Source organism: Phoca vitulina, unplaced genomic scaffold (assembly GCF_004348235.1).
Source record: "Phoca vitulina isolate PV1807 unplaced genomic scaffold, GSC_HSeal_1.0 scaffold15, whole genome shotgun sequence".
NCBI classification, from domain to species: domain Eukaryota; kingdom Metazoa; phylum Chordata; class Mammalia; order Carnivora; family Phocidae; genus Phoca; species Phoca vitulina.
The window spans coordinates 25,507,798-25,525,570 of NW_022589718.1; the positions used below are offsets into that span (position 1 = coordinate 25,507,798).

Sequence of the window (17,773 nt, forward strand, 5' to 3'; positions counted from 1 at the left end):
GAACAAACTGGTGGTTACCAGTGGGGAGGTGGGTGAGGGGTGAGGGAAATGGGGGAAGGGGATTAGAGCACACTTAGGATGAGCACTGAGTAAAGTATAGACTTGTTGGGCGCCTGGGTGGCTCAGTCGTTAAGCGTCTGCCTTCGGCTCAGGTCATGGTCCTAGGGTCCTGGGATCGAGCCCCGCATTGGGCTCCCTGCTCGGCGGGAAGCCTGCTTATCCCTCTCCACTCCCCCTGCTTGTGTTCCCTCTCTCACTGTGTCTCTCTCTGTCAAATAAATAAATAAAATCTTTAAAAAAAAAAATAAGACTTGTTGAATCACTATACTGTACACCTGAAACTAATATAACACTGTATGTTAATAATCCTGGAATTAAAATTAAAAAATAGAAAATACCCGAAGAACTGAGATGTTTAGGAATCTTCAGAAAAGGCAAGCAACTCCCTCTCAAGAAAATGTTTTTGCCAAATTTAAACTTGGTACAAAAGCTATTAAGGAGCATGCCTGAGCTGAAAGAGTCCATTGTCTAATCTGTGCTTTATGCTTTGGTTTTATGTGACTTAAATATAAGCTCGGGGACCTGACAGCCCTCCCTTCAAGGGAAGCATGCTTGGCCAGGGTGTTGAACGCTAATTCACTGATTCTACTGAAGAATTTCCAAAAACCCATTTCTGCCTGGCAGGTTGAAAGAGCGTTAAGAGGGCCACTGTGGCTGGAGGAGAGTCAACAAGGGCGGGGGGTTTGGGGGGGTGGAGATGAGGTCAAGAATGGCCTTGCAGGTGCTTTGTTAGAGATGCCACCCAGGGAGAATGCACGTGGGAAGAGAAAGCTCCAACATTTGAACACCCAGGAAAGAAGACAAAGGACCACCCAAGTCAAAGATGGGAAAACTGTATTGGCTGAGAAAGCCACGGGAAGAAACTTTCCAGAGGAAATGTGACAAACTACTGAGAATTCAGAGGAAAAAAAAGATTTTAAATATACATTGGATTTGTGATGACAGCAGGTTTTAGAGGTGATCCCCACAAAGAGGACTCTGCAAATACTGAGGCAGAATCCAGCTTAGAGTGGATTGATTCATTAGCGGAAAGTAAAGAAACAAATAACAAGTATAAGAAACTTGAGAAGTTGGCTTTGAAGGACAGGGAGAGAGAGAAGAGGGTAGTTAGAGCAGGAAGTGAATGAGGGTAAATCGAAGCATAATTTTGGGGAAGAGGAAAGGAGACTTTTTTTTTTTTAATGGGTAAAGTGTGAGGCTGGGTGCTAATGAAGCTAGGTTTACAGTTTTTGTGGCAGGAAGTTCCTTTATAATAGCGTCTATATGTTCTATGAAGTAGAAGACAAGGTCTCTGCTCAAAGTTAGGGAAGTGATAGTGGCATCAAGGAAAGTTTCAAACAGTCATTGTCAAGAGTGGGAGAGTACGTTGACCAGAGAAGCTCAGGAAGGTCGCTGGGCAGTGCTGAGGCTCCCCTTAACACTAGCGATTATGAATCAGTCCACAGTGGCACCAGCCTGCCCTGTGGTGTGATTCTATCTAGTTATACTCAGGGCTTGAGTATTGGCATGTGTTGGCTTTATCCAACTTTGGGCCTTTGCCCACATTTATAACAAAAACACAGAGGACTTCAGGATGCTGAAAAATGAGTTACTGAATGGATGAACCATGGAATCTAAGCTGGCTGGAGAGGGAAATGAAAACAGAAGGGGGGTACATACAGGGAATAAGAGGAGTGGTCTAGAACGTGATGGTCCTGATAAACTTGAATATCCACTCTACCGCCAGTAATGGACTAAATGATGAGAGATTGTGGTCAGAGAATGGGTGGAAGGTGGGGCAAATCTGATCCCGAAAAAGATGTGACTGAATAGAAGGATGAAGAAGCAGGACACAGACCTTTTTGGAAATAAGGGCATGGAACTAAGAGGTGAGAATGTCAGGTGTGTCCCCGTGAGCACTGATTTGCTGAAATGAGAATCAGTATGAGGGAGTATGGTAATAAGATAATGTCAAAAAATCTAGTTATGTTTACAACTTTTGATTTTATGGAATTAAAAATATCCAACTTTTGTTTTTGCCAAATAAGAACATTTTTTAAGAACACCACCTATTATCACCATTATTCATTTTAAAAAAAGATATTTTAACTACCCCCCCACCTCCAAATAAAGAAGGACATAATCTCAGATTAAAGGACCAATACTTCCCAAGAAAAGGTGGTGTGCTTATTATATACACACATACACACACATTCTACTATCTTCATTTTTCTCAGTTTGCCAGGATCAAACTTCCTGCAGGTTGAAATGATCCATGTGATACTGTGATTTATAGTAAGAAATAGATGTTTGGTCTTCATCCCTGTTCTGACATAGAGCTCGGAAAAACCTTGGAATTTCCTAAATGATAAGAGAGATAAAAGTGCCCTTTAATTTTTTTTTTTTTAAGATTTTTTATTTTATTTATTTGGCAGAAAGAGACACAGCGAGAGAGGGAACACAAGCAGGGGTAGAGGGAGAGGAAGAAGCAGGCTTCCCGTGGAGCAGGGAACCCAACGTGGGGCACGATCCCAGGACCCTGGGATCGTGACCTGAGCTGAAGGCAGATAACGCTTAACGACTGAGACACCCAGGCGCCCCTAAAGGTGCCTTTTATGTCAATGAGATGACTTTTGGAAAGCCAGCCAGGTAACCTAAGGATGGGGGCTGGTTGCCAGGGGAACCATGTGATGAGAAGGTTGGAATTTCCAGCTTCCCCCTCCTTGGCCTGACCCCTGGGGAGGGGAGTGGAGCTGCAGGTTGAGTTCAATCACCAGTGGCCAATGATTTAATCAATTATGCCTACGTAATATAGTCTCCATAAAAGCCCACAAGAACTGGGTTCAGAGAGTTTTCAGGCTGGTGAACACATGGAGATGTGGGGAGAATGGTGCACCCAGAGAGCACAGAAGCTCTATGCTCCTTCCCCATCCCTTGTCCTATGCATCTCTTCCGTCTGGCTGTTTCTGAGTTATATCCTTTTATAATAAATTAGTAAGCTAGTAAATAAAATGCTTCTCTGGGTTCTATGAGGCACTCTAGCTAATTAATGGAACCCAGTAGAAGGGGATCCCACCAAGGGCACCCATAAGGGCATCATTGGAACCTCTGATTTATAGACTGTCCTCAGAAGCACAGGTGACCATCTGAACTCACAATTGGCCTCTGGATGTGTGTGTGTGTGTGTGTGTGCGGCAGTCCTGCAGGATCAAGCCCTTAACCTTGTGCTGTCTGACACTCTCTCCTGGTAGGTAGTATGAGCATCAAACTGCATTGGAAGACACCTTGGGGGTGTCCAAGAACTGCTTGATGGTGTGGGGGAAAAAACCCATACATGTTGAAACTGGTATCAGATCTGAATCTTTGATGTAGCATTTGAGAAGGGCTACTCTTACTCTAGTCCAATAAAATTCTACTTGCCACATGAAATAAATTTGTACTTTTAAAAATGCCCTTCCTTTATGAGACTTGAGCAGTGAGAAGTGGCAGGGACTAGAAATGGCCCAGAATTGTCTTTTAACAGAAATCTTGTGACCAAAGATCCTCCTTGTACACTGTTACTATGTCATCATCATCAGCGATTTGCCAGAACTTTCCATAGATTAAAATAAAAGATTACAATTTAAGTCTTCATTTCTTTTCAGATTTATCTAACTTTTCAGTGGATCCTGTGCAAGAGAAAAAAGCAAATGTTGCTGTGGGAGGATTTCCATCAGTCCATTGCATAGATGATGAGGAAATAATAGATAATAGATGCAAATCAAATGCAATTGCATGTGGCTGTTAGGAAGATATTTGGGTCCCAGTCTCTACTAGGCCACTAATAGTAGAGTGATCGTGGCCAAATTACAACTTCGTGTTCCCTAGGTGTAAAGTCAGGGGGTTTCTAAAGACTCTTCCAGCGTTCACATCGTATGTAAAAGTAAGTGGTGCTTTGAGCATGTCTAGAGAGCTCACAACCTTTCAAACTTCAGCATGCCTCACAATCACCATGTGAAAAAGAAAATACCAGGGCTCTGTGCTTGGAAATCCTGCTTCAGGAGGTCAAGGATGACGGGGCCCAGGAATCTCCAGGTTAAACAGGCACTTCGGGTGATCCCTGCATTTTTGTTTCCAGGATCACATTTGGAGAAACACTGTTGGGGGCCTATTTAGTGATCCTTCTTACCCATGAACCAAATGAGAGGAAAACTTTGGCCAACACCTGTTCTGCTATTTCTTCTCCCAACTCAGGTTTGGACTTAAGCCTTTCATCTCCCTTTCTCTCCTACTATCAAGATGTATATGGAAGTTCTGTGACTAAGAACTCATCACAGTACCTGTGGGCAGTGTAGGCAGTGATCATTCTCACTAGCTAAAAATAACTGGCCAGAACAGAAGCAGCCTGGTAAAAATGGACAAACAGCAGAAGAAGCCATGGTGGGAGAGGGGAGAGGTGATCTAGGTTTGGAGGCTTATAAGATGGTGGCGAGCCAAGGAGGAAACAAAACTTAATATTCTGTAACCTATCCATATCTAATACTATCTAACAATCTTCTAAAGAAGTAAGTCTATTGCAATATTTCCAGACCCTATTGTTCATTTATTGTATTTATTTCTTAGGCCTTCAAGTTTCCCAAGAAGTTTTCCCATTTTTAAAGTTTAAAAAAACCCGGTTCTGCTCAAAACCTTAGTGTGTGTGTGTATTTGTTGTTGTTGTTTCCAATTTTTAATCAGAACATAATACAATCAAGAAATAGCAGCTCCCTATTTCTAACCAATGCTGCTGTGTCTTTATTTTGAACACCTGCCTCCAGAGCCACTTAATGGCTGTCGGTGCAAATTCAGATGGAAAGGACTGAAAAATAAAATTTGCAAGTGGTGCCTGTTCAGAGTTTCTACTATTTCAAAATCTGTAAGAATGAGTCAGACTACTGCTGGGGTGGGGGGTAGAGGCAGTGTGTGGACTGAAATCTTGTTCTGCACCTGCATATTCTGACCCTGCCTTCCCCATCTCCTGCTCCCTCTCCACCCCTCATAGTTCTCTGTTTCCTGCTATGAACTTGAGACTTTGGAATGAGGAAAAAAAAAGTAGATTTGCCTGGCTTGTGCATATCAGCTGTGGTCTGATTCCTTGACCCAGCCCAGGCTGATACAAAATTTAATGACTTAAATTAGTTAATATTCCATCCTTCTATTTTATTTTCAGTTCTTTATCCCTACTGATTGACTTGTTAGCCTTCTGAAAACATTTTTTCAAAAATCCTTACTGTAAGAAATTAAAGATGAACTTTCTAGATATATCTCTCTGATGTTCAAACCAGTCAAATATCATTTATATTTCATTTGAATTCCTAATATTAGTATATAATCATACAAAATTAGGATCTGATTTATCCCTGCTCTCTCCCTCTCCCATCATACATTTCCTCATATACCTTCAAGCATGGAGCAGAATTGAAAGGTTGAGACGGTTGAACCAAAATAGTAGTTTGGTTTATCCAATGAGAGCATAAGAAGAAAGGCTAGACTCAGAGCCACTATAGTACATTGATATTAAAGTTAACCACTAAAACTTTTAAGTTATTTGTTACCGATTCTCTTTACAAATTTCTCCTTAAAACTCAAGTCACTGATGGAAGCTTATTGTGAAAGTTTATCTGTGAGTCTTAAGGCCATCTACTTTGTATCGAGTCATTGCATTGATAGAACTACCTTAGCTGGAGGGTGGCATAATTTCAAACGGTGTCAAGTAAATTCCAGGAAATGCTGAGTTGACATGTGCACTATCTCTGGAAGTATTATGGTTTTGGAGCAACCCATTTTGCAGCATATGAGACTTATAGCTCAACTATGACTAAGAAATATTTTTCACAGAGCATAGTCACAGTTCATTTCAGTTCAGAATTCCCCATCCCTACTCTGCCGCCCACATCTACACCTCCTCTGTTGGGTTTCATGTAGTTAAGTAGCATTGGTTCTATTGAGCTAACTAGCTACCTCTACCTGAGTCTGAACTACAATTTCTCCTTCTCTACTATGGGGGCCATAATATGTTCCTTCCAGTAGGAGTGACATGAGAATTTGTTAAAAGAATGACAGAGGAGCACCTGGGTGGCTCAGTCTGTTAAGAGTCCAACTCTTGATTTCTACTCAGGTCATGATCTCAGGGTCATGGGATCAAGCCCCACGTTGAGCTCCATGCTGGGCATGGAGCCTACTTGGGATTCTCTCTCTCCCTCTCTTCCCCCCCCCCCCGCCCCCCCCCCCCCGCTCCCATGCATGTGTATACATGCTCTCTCTCTAAAAAACAAAAACAACAGCAACAATAAAAAAGATAAAGACAGAGAAGTTGTCTGACAAATTAAAGCACAACAGAACCATGGTAGGTTATTTAGATATCAACCAGTTTGCTGTCATTGAAAATGTCAGTAGAACTAGGAAAACTACTTTATTTACTTATTAACACATATAGCTCTCAACTTTATGCCCCCTCTCTTCTAAGTGGTTTTAAATATTAACTCATGTGATGCTCTTATCAACCTTACAAGACAGACCCAATTTACAAAGGAGGAAACTGAAGTAACTTGACCAAAGACACAATGAAGTAAGGAGCAGGGCCATGATTTGAACCCAGGAGTCTAGCTATATGGTCTACCCACTTAACCACTATGCTGAGCTACCTTGAGAGAGATCCTGCCTGACTATGGCAGCCACATTAGCAGGTTCAGTCCTGAATGTGCAGACGGCCCTGAGGAATTTAAACTTTTATTCAACAAATATTTATTGAGTATTTATAATTTCTATTTTTTTTTTTAAAGATTTTATTTATTTGACAGACAGAGACACAGGGAGAGAGAGAACACAAGCAGGGGAAGTGGGAGAGGGAGAACCAGGCTCCCCACCAAGCAGGGAGCCCGACGCGGGGCTCAATCCCAGGACCCCAGGACCACGACCTGAGCTGAAGGCAGATGTCTAATGACTGAGCCACCCAGGCGCCCCAAGTATTTATAATTTCTTTGCCAGGCACTGTGCTAGGTGCTATAAAGATAAAAGACACCTTTCATGCCCTTGTGGAGTTTGTCAGATGGTTGTTGAAATAACAACTCAGGGAACACCTGATAAGAGGCTATTTCCCTTCCTTTCAAGTCAACAAGAGTAAGCTGAGTCAAGGAATTCCAGTGTGAAGTCAAACCCCTGCCTTATCGTAGGTAGTCTTTGACTAGTCAAAGACTAGTCAATCTCTACCTATTTATCTGTCAGAAAAGAAAGCAAAGGAAACCTGGATGACTCAATAGTTTAAAAACTAGGGTTGCTTCCGGCTGATCCTAGGGCAGGTCAACTTATTGGTCTTGGTATAGCCTCCTTCCCCCAGACTGCAGAGAGACAAGGCCAAGCTAAGTCAGAATAGGTCAACTTTTAAGGGACTGCTCTTAACACCCATGTGGGGTACATGTGGTACACTTGTTCTGGAGGGAATGTTGATTTCCTCACTGGGTTTTACATGGTGAGAGGGTATGGAGGGGAATGAACATCACAAAATCAGAAGAAGTGATGAAAAGAAACAGGCCATTTGTCCTCATTGCTAACAAACCAGTGCCTCCGAAGTACAGAAAAGGAGCATGCTACGGTCTTCACATTGTTGCGTTTTTAAAGGAAAATAGCAATAAAGGTCAAGATAATACAGGACACATTTGTATCTATTCTCAGGAAGCATATGGAAAAATAGCAAATGAACAAATGAGGGTTTAGAATACAGATGCTCAAAAAGACCTACTCAGATAGGCACATTTGAACTCTCCTTGTGTGGGTCACAAATCTCTTTCCACTAACATCCAATTAGGTCTTGGGTTGTGGATAAGAAAGTCAAGCTGAGGGGTGAGGACTGTGACTCCAGGTCACAACCTTATGGTGATCTCTCAGGCCCAATGTTAGCCAATCACAGAGGCTTTCCCTGGTGGACCTCGTCGGCAGGGAGCTGACCTCCCCATAGCACACTTCGTGCAAAACCAATGCACAGTGTCTGTGTGCATCGCACGGGGTCTCTGGAGGGATCCTCAGGCCCTCCTCCCTGGTGATGCTTACATATATCTGCATTCCTAGCCCTGTCACCTCCATTTGGAGGCCTCCTTATTGGGGAGCCCATGGTTAAGTCATTTCTCAGGCACCTCGGCAGAGACCAGCTTCTAGGCTTGGGGGGAGGAGGAGCCTGAAGACACTCGCCTTCACTTTGACTCAGTATTCAGCATTTTCACTCCTACTCTTCCCCCAGCTCTCTCCCACCCCCTCCACAAACTGGCAGGAGCCTTTTGTCTGGGGTTTCCTGTTTGTGCTGGCCCTGTTCCAGGGGGGGAAATAAAACACTGGGAGAGCTAATGCATCCCCAATTTGCCTCTTGCTCCTCCAACCCTCTAAGCATTTAAAGGCTCCACTGTTACTCTCACTTTGGCTTGTCCTAACTGATCACCTTGATACCTTCGGCTCTCTCCAGGTCAGCTCTTGCCAGGCAGGACACTAAAACAAAAGGATATCTTCCAATTGTGAATGAAAGGTAAGTATTTGGACTGAGGTGACTCTAATGCTGGGGCAGCCTAGGTAAGCAGACCCAAACCTAAGCCTGTAATGCCTCAGGGCTAAGAAATCAAAATGTTGGAGAGGTTGTGGAGAAAGGAGAACCCTCTTACACTGTTCGTGAGAATGCAAGCTGGTGCAGCCACTTTGGAAAACAGTATGGAGGTTCCTCAAAAAGTTAAAAATAGAGCTACCCTATGACCCAGCAATTGCACTCCTGGGTATTTATCCCAAAGACACAGATGTAGTGAAAAGAAGGGCCATATGCACCCCAATGTTCACAGCAGCAATGTCCGCAATAGCCAAACTGTGGAAAGAGCCAAGATGCCCTTCAACAGATGAATGGATAAAGATGTGGTCCATATAGACAATGGAATATTACTCAGCCATCAGAAAGGATGAATATCCAACTTTTACATCAACATGGATGGGACTGGAGGAGATTATGCTAAGTGAAATAAGTCCAACAGAGAAAGACAATTATCATATGGTTTCACTTATTTGTGGAACATAAGGAATAGCATGGAGGACATTAGGAGAAGGAAGGGAAAAATGAAGGGGGGGAAATTGGAGGGGGAGATGAACCATGAGAGACTATGGACTCTGAGAAACAAACTGAGGGTTTTAGAGGGGAGGGGGGAGGAGGGATTGGTTAGCCCGGTGATGGGTATTAAGGAGGGCATGTACTGCATGGAGCACTCGGTGTTATATGCAAACAATGAATCATGGAACACTACAGCAAAAACTAATTAAAAAAAAAAAAAGAAATCAAAACCTAAGGACAACCAATCACAAACAGCCAACTTTTCCATATAAGGCAACTGCTCAAGCTAGAGCCAATCAATTTCCACACTTTGCTTCTCTGTCTTTTCTATGCGAGTCTTTCCCCGAGGCCCCAGGGGGCTCCTAACCACTTGTGGTTTGGTGCTACCCGATTCAAATCCATTTCTACTCAAATAAACTCTTAAAAACGTAATATGCCTCAGTTTACTTTTCAACAGAAGTATCCTAGCAAAAGTAACCAAACAACCTTCAGGGAAAAGCTGGGTCAACTGCTGCTTTTCTCTGAATTGTCCTGGTGCCATTGCCACCCTGATAATTTCATCGGTCACATCAGCTTCAGCTGAATCACATCGTTGCTTGCCAACCAGGATGTTCTGGATGACGTTCAACTGAGGAAGTTTTCTAGTACAAATAGTCAGTATCCATAATCTTTTCAAAGCACTATGTGTAAGGAGAGTCAGTCAAATTTTGCACCCCTCAAAGTCAACTGCACCTGAGACCACAGAAGAAGGTTAGTTAGCTGTTTCCTGAGTGCTGTTGGGACAGGCAGGGTGTCCATGAGGCTGCTTTTCCTACAGCTACTCTGATGGGGGAGGAATTGTGGGAGCTTATCTTTCAGGAAATGGGCAGCAGTCTTAAAATTAACTTCTCCTATGGCTCAAATTAGCAGCTGATTAGATAGAAAGGCACATATCATAGGTGAAAGAGAAAGCTCTACCTAGTTCTTAGATTACTTTGACCTAGAATTATGTATGTTAAAAAAACTAAGTTACAGGGGCACCTGGGTGGCTCAGTCAGTTGGGCGTCGGACTCTTGGTTTCTGCTCAGGTCATGGTCTCGTGGTCGTGGGATTGAGCCCCAAGTGGGGCTCTGCACTCAGCGTGGAGCCTGCCTCAGATTCTCTCTCCCTCCCCCTGTCTCAAATAAATAAATAAAATCTTAAAAAATACAAAACTAAGCTTCAATAAACATGTGAGTTTGCTTTAAACTGTCTTTAACCCCAAGTATAAGAATAGTGAGAAAGTACAGGGTGGCAGGGCCCTTGGCAAAAGAGGAGATCACTCCCAGAGGTGTGCAGAGCAGGGAAGGATGCCATGATGACATGTGTGTTTGTGTGTGTGTGCGCATGCGCACGCACTCGTGCAAGCGCCCATGTGTGTGCACACTTGCTTGGAGGTTCAGTTCATTGGGACAGCCTCCATTTTGTGGGTATACAAATTAACTTTAGCACTCTGTTAATAAATCAAGTTACTTGAACCTCAATTCTACTTGGTAGTGGAAAACTCATCAGTTTAGGGCACACTCAATCCATTCAAAGTTAACGCAGCCTATTTGGGGCTCTCTCCTTGCTTGGGAGTCTGTGATGCATTGTGTCATAGAGGTAGGAAGAGGTTGAACGGTTGGAAGTATCTGGTCCTCCACTGTCACAGGTGCCCAGTGGGTCCTCCTGCTAAGACTTACATCATTCCACTTGGTTGTCTTCATCACTTCTGCTCTCTGGCATCCATGGAGATAGCTGCATTCCCATTGAGCTTCTGCTTTTATGGTTTACACTGTTACTACTCAATGTCTCAAATCCCTGTGGGGGAAGAAAGATCATCTTCCCTCTAAGCTTCTGAGTTCTTGGCTGAGACCCCTGTAATAAAAGTCAGATTAACAAGAGAAAGAAACCCAGAAGTTTACTAACATGATACTTCATGTGTAAATGGAAGATACCCAGGGAAAAGCGAGTAATAACTCCCTGAGATGGCTTAGCCTCTGGCTTAAATACCATCTTCAGCTAAAGACAAAAGAAGGAAAGGTGAGGTGGGCTGGTTATGGGGGAGGTTATCAGGAAAAGCAAGGTAAACACAAGTAAGGTTGCCAGAGTCCAGCTGCAGCCGGGGTGGGTCTCTCGTAGGAAAGGACGGCATCGGCAAATGAGGAGACACAAAGGATCAGGTTGCAAGCATCTCCTCCTGACAGCCTCGGAGGAACTTTATTTATATGTTAGGATATTTTTGTTTTTCCAAATCTTAGATCATTTTCTGGATTACAGCCGTAGCCTTCTTTCATTTTTCCTTTGTAATGATTAACATGACCTTTATTGATTTCTGCTTATTGGCTTTCGCTAAAACTAAAAAACAGTACACAAAGAGAAAGGTGCTAGACAGAGCGTGACCGTCTTGTTATTTTGTTCTATAGAAACTAATTCTTCGTGGAATTAGTTTCATTATGATTGCTTAGATAGGCGTAACTAAGATGAGTAGTCACTTTATCATGAAACCCCAGAAATATTCCCACAACTATAAAGATTGCCATAAACAAAATGAAAGAGAATAGCAGGAGCCAGCCCAGAAATATTCCCACAATTACAAAGATTGCCATAAACAAAATGAAAGAGAAGAGCAGGAGCCAGCTGTGGAGTCTCCTGTTTTCAGGATCGTCCCCCATACTTGGACCTTGTCAAACAGCATGAGTAGCTTGGCTCGCGCCATAAGGTTTTTATACAGATTTAAGTCTGTGCCTCCTCCATCGATAAGTCTCTTATGATTAAGAGTGATCCTTCTTTTCTTGATACAGAGAGGGAGATATCCTTATAAGTGGAGGTTTCCTTTATAAATACAAATTTCTCTTGCCAAAGAGTAACTTCTACTCCATTTTCAGAGCTAATCCTGTGTCTGCAGTTACTTGAAATAATCCTATGCCAAAGAGGTCTATTTGGGGATGGCATGTTTTGTACTCCTCAAAGTCAAATGCACCTCATACCACAGAGGAAGGTTAGTTAACCGTTTCTTGAGTGCTATTGGGACAAGCAGGGTGTCCATGGGGCTGCTTTTCCTATAGCTACTCTGATGGGGGGTTTATTGTGGGATCTTCTCTTTCAGGGTTCCAAGTAGGAAATGGGCAGGAACCCACACCAGTGACTCACTCTGGCACTCTCCTCACTAGGTCTCCTCCCTTCTCCAGCTTGGAGGACTTTGACCTAGTGGCAGGGAGGCAGGGGAGGGAAGAAGCAGATCAGCCCTCTCATTCTGTGTCAACTTCAGCTGTTAGACATCAGAACTTGAGAACATAATGTCCTCTTTCTTCTGCTGCAACAATTCTCCTTGGGGCCACAAAGACTTCATGTCTAACAGCCAATGGACAGTGTGGGAAGAGGGAGCATAATAGAGTATAAGCAAGTGAGGATGCTGATGATGGGAACGCATCAGTTAATATTTCCTACCATCATTTTGCCACATGTGCTTGTAATAGTAGCTAGCTCTGTTATGCAATTTCTCCATGCCAGAGGCTTTACAAACATCACCTCCTATAATTCTCATATGAATCTTATGAAGTGGGTATTATTATCCTACTTTTGTAACTGAGAAAATGAAAGCTCAGAGGCTGAACAACTTGCCTAAGGTTACACAGCCTGTAGGTGATGGTGCCTGAACACAAATCCAGGTATTTCTGACTCTCAATTCTTTACTCTTTCTACTGCGAACTTCTCCAGGAGATTCAAATCAAAAACACAAGCCAAAGCATGCACTAGAATCTAGCAGAGAACAGGCATCTGTAAAGCAGATTGTGAAAACACCGTATCCTTGATTCTTAGAGCTTTGGCCCCTTGAGATACTGAAGCAGCACGTGTAAGGAGAATTGGTCAAGTGGATAGAAGCTCAGAAAGGACCAGGCCCTTCCTTGGGAATGGCTGCAGGAAAGAGCAGAAGAACAGATGATCTCAGATCCTTAAAAATAGTCTGAACAAATGGCAGAGACTCATTTTCCAGAACCTGCTCTCAATAGGGCCAAGAACTATATACTTTATGGCATCATTTAAAGAAGCCAAACTAAAGAAGGGTGAAAAAATCCCAGGACAGAGTTGGAATGCTACGGAGCTGGGGAGTCAACTTTGGTTGCAAATGAGCAGATACCTATTCATAGTTTTCTTTTTTTTTACGTCACTCCCTGATTTTCTATCCAGCTCTACTCTTCTCTCACCTGTTACTGTAGGTTCCAGAAAGCAAAGGAGCAGAAGCTGCTGTCGCTGGGGGATCGAAGCCAGGAGCATCTGTCTGTGATAGTGTGTGTGAGGAGCAGCAAACATACATGAGCAAGGGGACCAACGAGGAACGTTTTGGCTGCAAGTGTTGCTCTAGGCAAGGAGTAAAACTGCATGAGCATGCCAGAGTTGGGCACTTGGGAGGTGGGTGATAACATGGCCCTCAGGAACTCAAAAACAGAGTGGAAATGAGGAATAGGAAGCAGCACCATCAACTGGAAAGCTCACTGACTTTGGAGTCATCAAGATCGGGCCACGAAGCCTGACGTCTCCGCTCATCAACACGACCTTGGGCACTTTGGTTAAGCTCCGTGGACATCAGCTTTCTTATTCATAAAAGGATTCTAACAAATATTATCATCCTTACACAGTGGTTTGTAAAGCACGCAGCTTAGGACCACATAGACACTGGGTTCTGTCCTACATCAAGGCTCACATACCTACCACCTAAGGGATCCTTCATGGTTCCCACCAGATCCTTAGAGCACATACCAGGTTGGACTCTGCCCTGTTATGTGCAAGGCCCTGTGCTAGGGCTGTGAAATCAAGGGGCACAAAGCTGGGGGAGGATGAGTGCTGAATGGCTCCAGCTCTATTCGTTTTCTGCTGCCACAGACCCACTTACTACAAGCTTAGCATCTTTAAACAACACGAATTTATTCTCTCACAGTTTCTGTGGCCTGGAGTCCAGGCACAGTTGAGCTAGTTCTCTGCTCGGAGTCCCACCAGGCTGAAGGCAAGGTGCCAGGTGGGCCGTGTCCTTGCCTGGGCGCTTGACTAGGAAAGAAACCATTTCCAAGCTTGTAAAAGTTATCAGTGGAACTCAGTTCCTTATGGCTATAATATGAATGTCCCTGTTTTCCTGCTAGCCATTGACCAGAAACCACCCTCTGTAGCTACAAGCCACCCTTGGGTCCTTGCCACGTGGCTCCCTCCACAGAGAGTTTCTAACATGCTTCAAGGCCAGTAGGAGGGTCTCTTTCACTTCAAACATCTCTTCCCTTCAGAGAAGGCCCAGATCCGTTTTTGAGGTGTTCACCTGCTCAGGTCAGTCTCACCCAGAATAATCTCCCTTCTGCTGAATTCCAAGTCAACTGATTAGAGGCCTTAGTTATATCTGCAGAATCCCTTCACTTTGCCAGGTAACCCAACTGCATCTCAGGATGAAATCCTGTCCTATTCCCAGATCTCACCTACACTCACAGGGGAGAGAATAACATGGAGCATGGACACCAGGGGGCAGAACCTGGGAGAACATAGGAAAATTCTGCTGGCTAGACCTGCTTAGTTGTACCCCACTCCAAGGGAGGACTGAGGGTGAGCCTTACTCACCACCTGGTGGACACCCTTGTGAATCAGCAGTCGATTCACTTGGCAATTCACAAGGTGATTTTTCTCCTTGTTAGGAGGTTTACAGAATCACAGCGAACGTTTCAGACACCATGCCCTGAGAGAATATTGTCATTCTGGGAAATGCTTCGCCCTGGGGAAGCATTTTTTATCATTTCAGATACTTTCCATTCCGTCTGTCCTGCAGACATCTTAAGGCCATAATGGGCATCCAGAGGAGTACAGGTCCTGTGGCCTGAGATCTAATTTTAGAAATACTCTCAATCTAAATACAGGGAAACTAAGGCCCAGATAGGACCATCTGGCCCCCTGTTCTGGGCCTCTTGCAGTGATGTCCTGATCAAAACATCAAAACATCCACAGATTGGTCTGCCTTGGCTGTCAAAGGAGAGAAGTATCCACTAAGAAGGATTCCAGCAGGTTGTCTAATGAGTAGGTGATAATTGGAGAATTGAAAAAAATACTAGCCAGTGTTGGGTGGGTTGAGATGTTTTCCAAATAAAATTTAATATCCTGCATGATCATTACTATAAAGAAAAAGAGATTGGTTAAAATTATTTTCAAATTAATTGAAATTGAATTAATGGAATTAATTGGGGAATATTTCTTTTGCATAAAGCCTTTTTTTATCTCGTTTTCAATGAAAAAACAATTTTGTATTAGTATTAATCAGTCCCATGAGACAAACCATAGTTTGAAAGTAAGTAACTTACAAACCTTCCACGGTCTATTAGGATTAAAACAGCTACAAAATTATCTTGCTCATGACCTCCTATCAGATTACTGATAGCTGACTGATCTACTGGGCTCCACCACCCTTGCCCCTCCAAATGATTTTTTTTTTTTAACATCTCTTTCAGGCTAGGCTTCTTAATGACACTGGGCAAAACACTGTTTTCCCTTCAGGAAGGATCTCCTATGCTGACAAAAAGCGGGGTTAAGCTTGAGAAAGACTTGCTGGATTCAAAAGCCAGAATTCAAAAGTCAAATGGGGAGAGTGGTTCTGGGTGTGTATGCGAGGGGAAGACCCCAGAGTCTGACCTGACTCAACCCTTCAGTGCAAGGGAATTTAAAGAGCTGGCATGGTGGGAGCACGGGCTAGTTTTAGTAAGAAGGGCCATTGCCTGAGCCTAGCACTGAAAGCACACTGGTTTTGGAGGGATCCTCACCAGTGTTGGTGGCAAGGACCAAAGCCAGAGCCCAAGGAAGTGAAGTAACCAGAATTCTCACATACTGCTGTTGGTAATGCAAAATTGGACAGCCACTTGTGAAATCAGTTTGGCAGTTTCTTGTAAAGTTAAATATACATTTACTGTATGAGCCACTCATTCCACTCCCAGGTGTTTATTCAAGAGGAATGGAAATACACATCCACCAAAAGACTTGCACATGACTGCTCATAGCACCTTTATGTATAATGACCTAAATGGAAACAGTACAAATGTCCATCAAGAGGTGAATGGATACACAAATTGAGGGATAGTTGTATTATGGAATAGTCATTATCAATAAAAAAAGACAAATACCAGTACACACAACATGGATAAATCTTAGCAGCACCTTGCTGAGTAAAAGAAGCCAGACAAAAGAGTACATATTATATGATTCCATTTCTTTAATTATTTTTTTTAGAGAGGGAAAGAGTAGGGGGAGGGCAGAGAGAATCTTAAGCAGGTTCCACACAGAGTGCAGAGCATGACATGGGGCTCAATCTCGCAAACCTGAAATCATGACCTTAGTGGAAATCAAGAGTCAGACACTTAACCGACTGAACAATCCAGGTGCGCCTGTGATTCCATTTAAATAAAGGATTAGAGCAGGCAAAATCAAAGCTGTATTCAGAGAAATCATATCAATTCTTGCCTGAGGCAGGGATTAGAGCTCTATCAACTGCAAAGGGGCACAAAGGAGATTTTGGGTGTAATGAGAATACATCTTAATGGTGGTGATGGCTACACAGGTGTATATATTTGTCAAAACTCATCAAACTGTAGTCTTAAAAATGAGTGCATTCAATTGTATGTAAATATTCCTTATTGTATGAATATTAAACCAGATAAAGTTGATTTTTAAAACATTACCCAGGCTCAGGGTTTCCACTGGAGAAAACTCTGATCTAGATCACTCTGCATGTCTCTAGAGACATCTGAAATTCATGCTATGTTTCTTAATTCCAATGGAATTCCTATTTCATTGATATGAAAACACTATAGGGACCAAGATGGAGTAGATGCACTTCTCCCTACTCCTCCTGATAAGTATAACTAAAAAGCCTAGACATTATAAAGCAAATATAAGACTTTAAAACTGGACAGAAAAAGGAAGTCTGGGGAGCAACCTCAGAACTCAGGGAATGATGTGACAGTGAATTTCCTGAGTTTTGTTTTTATCTCATATGTCCTGGATCAACTAGGGAGGAAACTAACCTCCCATAAACACCAATGGGTGCACACCAAAAAAAGAAAAAAGCCTCCAAAGAAGTCTGCTCTTTCTTGCCAAAGGACCAGGAAAGCATTTGCCTAGCAAGACAGAAAACTTTTAGACAATAACCACCCTACTCAAGCCACAGAAACAACTGAGGCCCCACCCCTACCTGGCCAATGAAGGTACCCCCAAGCAGCAGAACTTGATGTTCTTCCTTAAGTGAGTACTATTTCTTCTAAAGACAACAACAACCAAAAACCCAAAACCCAAAAAACTGCTAACATTTTCAATGGCACTGGCTGTGCTTTGGGGTTATTATGGCTAATGGTGGTTATAATACCATAAGGGTGCCTCACTTCTGGAGGAGCTAAGATAGCCAAATGGCCCTTATATCACTGTCTTCTGTGACTATTATATTGCCAGATCTCTAATACAAATATGCTATTCCTCATTCTCAGACTGGACCCTTGGTGTACAAAACACAACCAGTGTTCTCGACAACCCGACATTCAAACTGTCAGGGTGACCTGGTAACCAAATCATCTTTGGCACTTCCTGATAGCCACTTGGTATTGCCAATGTATTTACTTCTACTTCCCA

The 17,773-nt window shown here is 43.1% G+C and overlaps 1 protein-coding gene across 1 annotated transcript in view; it reads right to left on the minus strand.

Annotated features, from left to right (window-relative positions):
* PRIMPOL (primase and DNA directed polymerase) overlaps nucleotides 1–17,773 on the minus strand; it is a 116,786-nt gene that overhangs the window by 77,171 nt on the left and 21,842 nt on the right. The gene's annotated exons all lie outside the window — the stretch shown is intronic.